This window comes from Triticum aestivum, chromosome 3D (assembly GCF_018294505.1).
Source record: "Triticum aestivum cultivar Chinese Spring chromosome 3D, IWGSC CS RefSeq v2.1, whole genome shotgun sequence".
NCBI lineage: Eukaryota > Viridiplantae > Streptophyta > Magnoliopsida > Poales > Poaceae > Triticum > Triticum aestivum.
The window spans coordinates 373,300,604-373,308,700 of record NC_057802.1 but is presented as its reverse complement, the minus strand read 5'-3'; positions in this window follow the sequence as shown (position 1 = coordinate 373,308,700).

Genomic DNA, 8,097 nt, shown 5'->3' with positions numbered 1-8,097 from the left:
TCCGAGAGGTACCGGATAACTATCGGAGTGCCGGAGGGTTATCGGACCGCCCCGGGGGAACTAATGGGCCTTCATGGGCCTTAGTGGGGAGAGAGATGGGCCACAAGGGGCTGGCCGCCCCCCTTTAGGTCTGAATTGGACTAGGGGAAGGGGGCAGTGCCCCCCTTTCCTTCCCTTCTCCCTCTCCCTTCACTTGTACGCGTTGGTCCTAAACAAACGGTTTTTAACCCCTTTCTGCGACGGCATTTGGAACCATCGCCAAGTGAGTGTGGGTGATAGGGGGGTCCTTCCCACACGAACCAGAAATCGTCGGGGATAGGGCCCCTACAGTACTCCTACTCATTTCTGCTCGCATTGCCATCACAGTCGGTATTCTGTGGTGCTACGTTTACGATGCGCGGCCCATCACAAACGGTTCACTATTATAGAACGTGTATGATGTGCGGCCCATCACAAACGGTTCACCGTTAAGAAGATTAGCTAATCGTCGTATGAGTGTCGGACAGTATTACGAAACGTCGGACCGTCGTAACATCGTCGTACACGACAACTATCGCACACGCTATTCTGTGGTGCAACGTTTACGATGGATACTTCATCAGAAACAGTTCATGGTCGGGAATCGTGTACGATAAGGAAACTAACACAAACATTTAGTTTGCCCGCACCGTTTGTGATATTTGTCTGACATCGCACACGCTTTGCAAACGGCAACTGTGTGCATGCTTGCACACGTTTCCTCTGTGTGAACCGTCTCGGATTATGGTGCATGTCGCAAACGTTTGTGTTTTACCAACCGTGTGTGCCATAACAACCTGGAGAGCATAATTTCATCATAATTTAATTGCTGCTTTTCCAAATTGTACCGGATTTGGGTTTGAATTTGAATGTATGCTACAACTTTATTCATATCCATCAGGTTCAAACAACCAATGCATTATTCGATTCATAGGTACACATGTTCAAGAATTACATAAGAACCAAATAAAGAATGATGAACCACAATTGTATACTTGTACTATTAAAGACGGTAAAGAAAGAGGCGAAATATATTCTGGTTGCTGAACAAGGTGAAGCGGAATGCCCATATTGTGCCCTCCTCCATGCAGAAGGCACGCACGACTCTAGTCCAACCCCTTGTGATGGCCGACCGCCCATCCTTCACGGTCTTCATGAAAACATCTAGATAATCATCGTGTTCTGGTAGAAATACTTTAACCATTGCATGCCCACCAATCATGTAGTTTGAGAGGTAATCTTGAGTAAACTGCTTTGGCAACCACTGTAAAGGAAAAAGATTCAGACATTGTCATCTAACACAACTCATTATGGGCAGTAAAAAGAAGGCTGCAGAGTTCTTACTTACCATCCTGCAGTTCGCTGTTGTCTTGGATAAAGTGTAAACAAATAGTTTAATTGCCATCTTTGGACCCATTTTACTAACAATCTTTATCAGCTTCCTCACTTGATGCTGGTTCATCGATATCTCATTGCCCCATCCGCAGAAAGAATCGAAACGCGGATCTTTACCAATGACATATGTACCTAAAAGCACCAAGTTAATATTAGAAGCTAAACATCAATTACACAATGATGTAGTACAACACTCTTTTATAATATGTCTATATACATCCGTATGTGGTAGTCCATTTGAAATCTCTAAAAAGATAAATATTTAGGAACGGAGGGAGTATCTTATAACATCCAATATACTCACATATTAGATGAATTAACATCTTATATTATGGGCCGGAAGGAGTTTAGTGCATTCTTACAAATTATCGGCTGATTAACTGCTGCTGTATCCATGGGTTACAGTTAGTTTGAGCTAGTTCGGGCTCAAATAGCCCTAAAGTATATCTAAACATGAGGGCTAGTTTGAGCTAGTTGCATCTATAACCCACCCCAAAAAACTATCCAACCCAAGAGGTGCTAATTGGAGCTAGTTCTCCTAGTGCATTTATTGTCAATCTAACCCTGCCATCCAAACAACTCTTTGGATGGAGTTAGTTCAGGGTTAGTAATGAGCTAGAAACTAACTCTAACCTCTAGCTAAGTTGAGTATCCAAACAGGGTTGTGTTGTTGTTGTTGCTGCTGCTGCTCTTCTACGTATATCTAGACATCATTAGAACATTAATGTAACACTCTTCCTTGTTGCTATGTAGCCTAGGATTGCATATTTAGACATTAAGTACAGTGCATGTTGCTATGTAGCCTCAGATATATTACATATGGCCCTAGTTAACCTAATGATAAATGGGTTGCAGATATATTCAGTTAAAAGTCCGATTCACCGATTAGTCCCTTATCAGCCGCCGGCCTATATGGTACCAGCTACCGATATCCTGAACAGTGATCAGATATAAGCCATGGGATGAAACTAACCTCCATGGAAAACAGCAGCCGTTCCCAAAATTGTCTTGTGTAGGTACATCGAGAAGCATGTTAAGCACAACGGGCTAAACATCAACCAAAATTATACATGGCAGACAAAATAATCTCCAAAAGATAGCTTTAGTGTGTAGGTTTAAGCATGCTAGTAAAGCAAAACAAGTGGAAAGGTGTGCTAACTGCAACAGGCCTAACATTTAACAACAAGCAAACATAGTCATTCAAACTGGTATTGTGCTGGTCTAAGTACACTGGTTATTGTTAAATAAAAATGGAAAGGCGTGTTAACTACAAGATGCAGCAACCAAATGTAGTCATTCATAGTAGTATTGTTGAGACTGGTACTGATGAAATTGAACTGCACAGTTCATACTTGCACATATAGAACATCACGTTGTGAATAACTGGAATAAAGAAGGCATACTACGAACAACCAAAGATAGCATTTGAAACTGGACATATGCTAACTACAAATAACTGAACAATCAAAATCTTTAAAAGAGGCATATGGTAGCTATAACAGGCTTAACAGCAAGCAAATATATGCATTCCTATCGGTATGTTTAAAACTGGATTGATGAAATGTATTGCACAGTAAATAATTGCACATATAGAGCATCACATTGTGAACAACTGAAATAAACAAGGCACACTGCAAACAACCAGATATATCCATTAAAACTGGACATATTCTCACTACACTACAAAAGGGACTCGACAAAACAAATCATGGGTTTCCCCTTGTGAAGAGGCACGGCAAAACAAATCATGGGTTTCCTCACTTGTCACAGATGGGCTCGTTCCCGTTGGAAGAGCACGGACCCTGGATGCGCTCCATGTTGTCGCAGATGGGCTCCTTCCCCTTGGAAGAGAACGACTGTAGGGTGCCCTCCCTGATGTCGCAGACGGGCGCTTTCCCCTTGGAAGAGCAGATGGGCTCTTTCCCCTTGGAAGAGCCGGAGAGGGTGCCCTCCTCGTGGTCGCCGTTGATGAGGTATGACTTGGAAGCTGTGGATCCCAAGCCAGCGTCGCAGAACGTGTCCTTCAGAAATGACAAAAGGGGCTCGATGCCGATGTAGAATGGCAAATTGTTGACAGCGAGCCAGAGGAGATCAGCGGCAGGGCCATGGATGAGATCGACGGCGGTTGAACCCGAGGGGTTGGGGGTGGGCCACTTAACCTGTGACACAACCCACCTCAGGCCGTCGTTGTCGATGACCTCGATGTTGTAGCCGGCGGCCGAGACTTGCGCGCACACTCTAGCCCGCTGCTTGAGTGCCTGCCGCCAGTAATGGTCGTCAGCTTCCTCGGCGATGTCGGGCGAAGAGACCGCTATACACCTCTTTTGGGCCAGTCGCTCCTCGAGCTCCACGAGAAGCGTAGCCGGGCTTAGGCCGCGACGCTCTGGAGTGGGGGATGGGGATGTGGATGGGGATCTGTGGGAAAGGGGGTGTTTGGCAGGCGTCATCTAAGAAACTCAGGGCGGCCTGGGTATGGAGATCGGTGGGTAAGCTGCACGGGCAAACCGGCAGATGTTAATAATGGAGGCCTTGCGGCGGCAGTGGCAGCGGCGGCGGGGACCTTGCTAGGGTTTCGAGCGAGGGAGGGGTGTGTGTGCGCGCGCACACGCCCGAGGAGGTTTTGGGGTGTGTGTGTGTGTGTGTGTGTGTGTCTGGAGCGGGGCGCGGGGTGTTTGAGGAAATGACGCGGGTACTGAAAATTTTACTATGCGGGAGTGAAATGCCGGGCTATTGAAAATTTGATGAAAGTGCATCGCACACGGTGCGGAGATAACAACCGTGTGTTATGAAACAGAAAAACCCTCGAGGTGGGCAGATATTTTCTAGGGATGCAGGCGGGATTGGGAATAGGAAACATCGCACACGGTCCGAAGATAACAACCGTGTGTTATGAAACAGAAAAACCCTCGAGGCGGTTAGATATTTTCTAGGGATGCAGGCGGGATTGGGAACAAGAAACATCGCACACGGTCCGGAGATAACAACCGTGTGTTATAAAACAGAAAAACCCTCGAGGCGGGCAAATATTTTTGAGAGGGGGAGCCTCGTGGAGCCCAATGTACTGTGCAGATGTGGGCGTCATAGGCGCACCTGCGTGGCACACAGTTAGTTTGAGTAAACCGTGTCTGTTGCGTCATCCGACTTGTCTAATGTTGCGAAAAATGACGCGGGAGAGGGTCAGAACACGAACACACTTGCATGTGGACCAAATTTATGTATCAAAAGGGTGGTTTGATTTTAAAATACCAAATGCAACTTTGATGTGGCACCTCTCTCGCAAAGCGCACATTATTGCTTGCCCCCACCCCCCCCCCTCGTGTCGGCATGAAGGGAATCCTAAGCTATGAATGCATGCCCCTCCCCCCCAACCGACGTTCACCTAGCAAAGTGTGAAGTAGCTAGCAGCCCCCTCCCTCGTGTCGGCACGAAGGGAATCCTAAGCTATGAATGCATGCCCCCCCAACCGAGGTTAACCTACCAAAGTGCGAAGTAGCTAGCAGCCCCCCTCCCTCGTGTCGGGACGAAGGGAATCCTAAGCTATGAATGCATGCCCTCCCCCCCCCAACCGAGGTTCACCCTAGCAAAGTGTGAAGTAGCTAGCAGCCACCCCTCCCTCGTGTCGGCACGAAGGGAATCCTAGGCTATGAATGCATGCCCCCCCAACCGAGGTTCACCTAGCAAAGTGCGTAGTAGCTAGCAGCCCCCCTCGTGTCGTCACGAAGGGAATCCTAAGCTATGAATGCATGCCCCCTCCCCCCAACCGAGGTTCACCTAGCAAAGTGCGAAGTAGCTAGCATCCCCCCACCTCCCTCGTGTTGCCACGAAGGGAATCCTAAGCTATGAATGCATGCCCCCCAGCCGAGGTTCACCTAGCAAAGTGCGAAGTAGCAACCCCCCCCCCCCCCACACACACACACTTTCAGTCGGCGGGCCAAAGAGGCATATATCTCACCAAGATGAATCGTAAAACGGACCAAGAGTAATCCACCTTGGTCGTACAACCTCTCTCTTATTGTTGGTCAAAGTGATGGCCGTCCATGCAACCCCGGAGATGGGCTAGCTCACCAATAATCACGCAAGTAGCTAGTCCCCGAAGACAACCACTGCATGCATGTGGCCCAAACATATGTATGGAGAGGTGTGTTTTTGAGTAACAATGGAACAACTTTGATGTGGCACCGTGATTTCGAACTTGAAATCCCCACACTGAGTGAGGGTTAGGTTGACGATGCATATGTATGTTACACCACACTTTAAGCCAACGACGGGGATTCATGCATGCATGCGTGCATAGTATATGCGCTGTAGCGACCTGACCTCAGACGGTCAAGTCTCTGTGTTTCTGTGCCATCCCTGGATCAGTATGCTGGCACACACAGTACATCAATGTATATATCAAAGTGCAATCACATGTATAAATAACGTAAAACTGATATATACCTCATAAGTCACGGCGGAAACAAATAGTCGGGTGTGGAGTCCCATCAACGCCATCGGCAGGTTGAGTGTAGACCGTAACCCTATACCGTACTCTTACTCGTTGGAAGAAAGTATCTGCAACATGATACGTTGCAGCCATGTAGGTCAGTACATTGAATGTACATGCAAGATCACTGTAAGAAAAACAGATGATAAACTATACTATATGCAATATGGCTTTGTGGCTCTGTATCTGAGTTTTGTTTGCGTAAAAGCTGATTTTATTTTCCTATAAACAAGGAACATCAGGAGTCTGTACTACGGAGTTTTCTATGATGACATGGTTCTGCCAACCGATGTCTCATAGCCCAAAATCATCATAACTTGCCCACAATTATGTTATCAGTCCGGTGTTGAGAGTTCCGAGATAGATCCAAGTCCAGAGGCTCAAATTGTCCGTAACCGGGGACACGGCTAGTCGATTAGGTTTTAACCCTCTGCAGAGGTTTGTACACTTTACCCGCAAGATTCGATCCCTCTTTTTACGTTCTCGCACTTCAGGGTGTTTGAGAACAAGACGACCGAAACATGGTCTTCCAAAGAGTTCCCCTGACCACTGTACGGTGCTCATCCAATCCTACCGTCGTTCTACATCTGCTAGTACCGTCCCAGCCAGAGTCACAACTAAGGTCAACCAAGCCAGAGCCCATAGTGACTTGCGGTTGCACAGGTAAGCTTCCGGGTATTCTTCCGTCTCTTTGAGTCTGGGTGAAGCTTTCCACAAGATGTCATGGCGCTTCTCCATGCATCCCGGCCATCCACTGGTTTCTCCAGGGTGCCCGTCAACCGTCCTTCACCCAGTAGTGTGTATTGAATTCTTGTCTCGAGTCTTGAAGTCTGAGGCCTTGAAGATGCAGTCCTCGCATATGCCATCATGGAGTTGTCGTCATTGACGTAGAGTCCTCATTCTTCACACCACTCTCGTGCACTCATACCAAACCCCGTCTACTATAGCGTAGCATTAAAATAAATAACGTCTCGGGCTTGGTAACAGGGTGATGGGTTCCTACCTCATGCATACTACTCAACTACAAGAATTCAATATCACTACTGGAGGGATTGTTGCAAAGATGACACTAAATGCAATAAAACATAGGTATGAAAAGCATGGTCAAAGTGAACTTGCATGGTATTACTTGATGAAGATAACAACGCTCTCAGAAATAACTTGATAGGACTACGCAACTCTCCGATGAAATCTATAATAACAAACATGACATTCACATAAGAAAGAATTCTAGCAAGCAAATCTACCAATAAAAAAACTCAATAAGAAAACCCAATACAAAACAAATAACACATCGAAAGAACTAATAGGGGAAAACTATAAAGAACCTACTAGGAAAACCTTTTGCCTTAACTACAAAAATAGTTTTGTCCTAAGTAAAACTTAACAAAGAAAATACTAAATTAATAATTTTAACAAAAAATAAATTTAAATCAACTAAGTTAACAGAAAGCATTTTCATAAACTTTTATTTGCAAAAAGAAACAAGTAAAAAGCTTTTAAGACACACTAACTATGACCTAAACAAGTTTTCATACAAAACTAAATAATTTTTTTTTTAATAAAAAAAATAAAATTTTACTTGGTTGACTAACAGAAACAAAACTAAATTTGTCAAAAGTGACAAAATAAATAATTTAAAACTAATAAAAACAACAAAGAAAAGACTAAAACAAAACTATAACTAAAACAGTACTGTTTTGCTAAAAACTTAATTTAAAATAAACTAAAAACAAATTTTCAAAAGTCTATTGTTTAGACAAAAGATCAAGTGATCACTAGCAAAAAGAATTAATCAAAAAGCTATTTTTAAATAAAAGTTATTAGCAATCTAGTGTTTGTAACAAATCTGTTTAAAATCGAAAATTTAAAGTTTCAAAAGTATTTTTCGTTGGTTTCTCTGAATAGACGGGATTTTTCTGAATCCGTAGAAAAAAGAATCATCAAAATCGGAGTAGTAGATCTAAAGATATAAAAAACAAAACTGAATCTAAATCTAAAACAAAAACGAAAAAGAAACAGATCGATGCGCTAGCTACGTAGCGGGCTGTACAGGAGTGTGCAATCCGAAGCTATATTGCGCTCGGCCGTAAGATCACTAACACGTACACGTGCGTTTAATTAACAGAAGACCGGCGAACCAGTTCGATCTAAACCAAAGAAAACCAAACTACCAAAACAAACCAATCTACTAAACC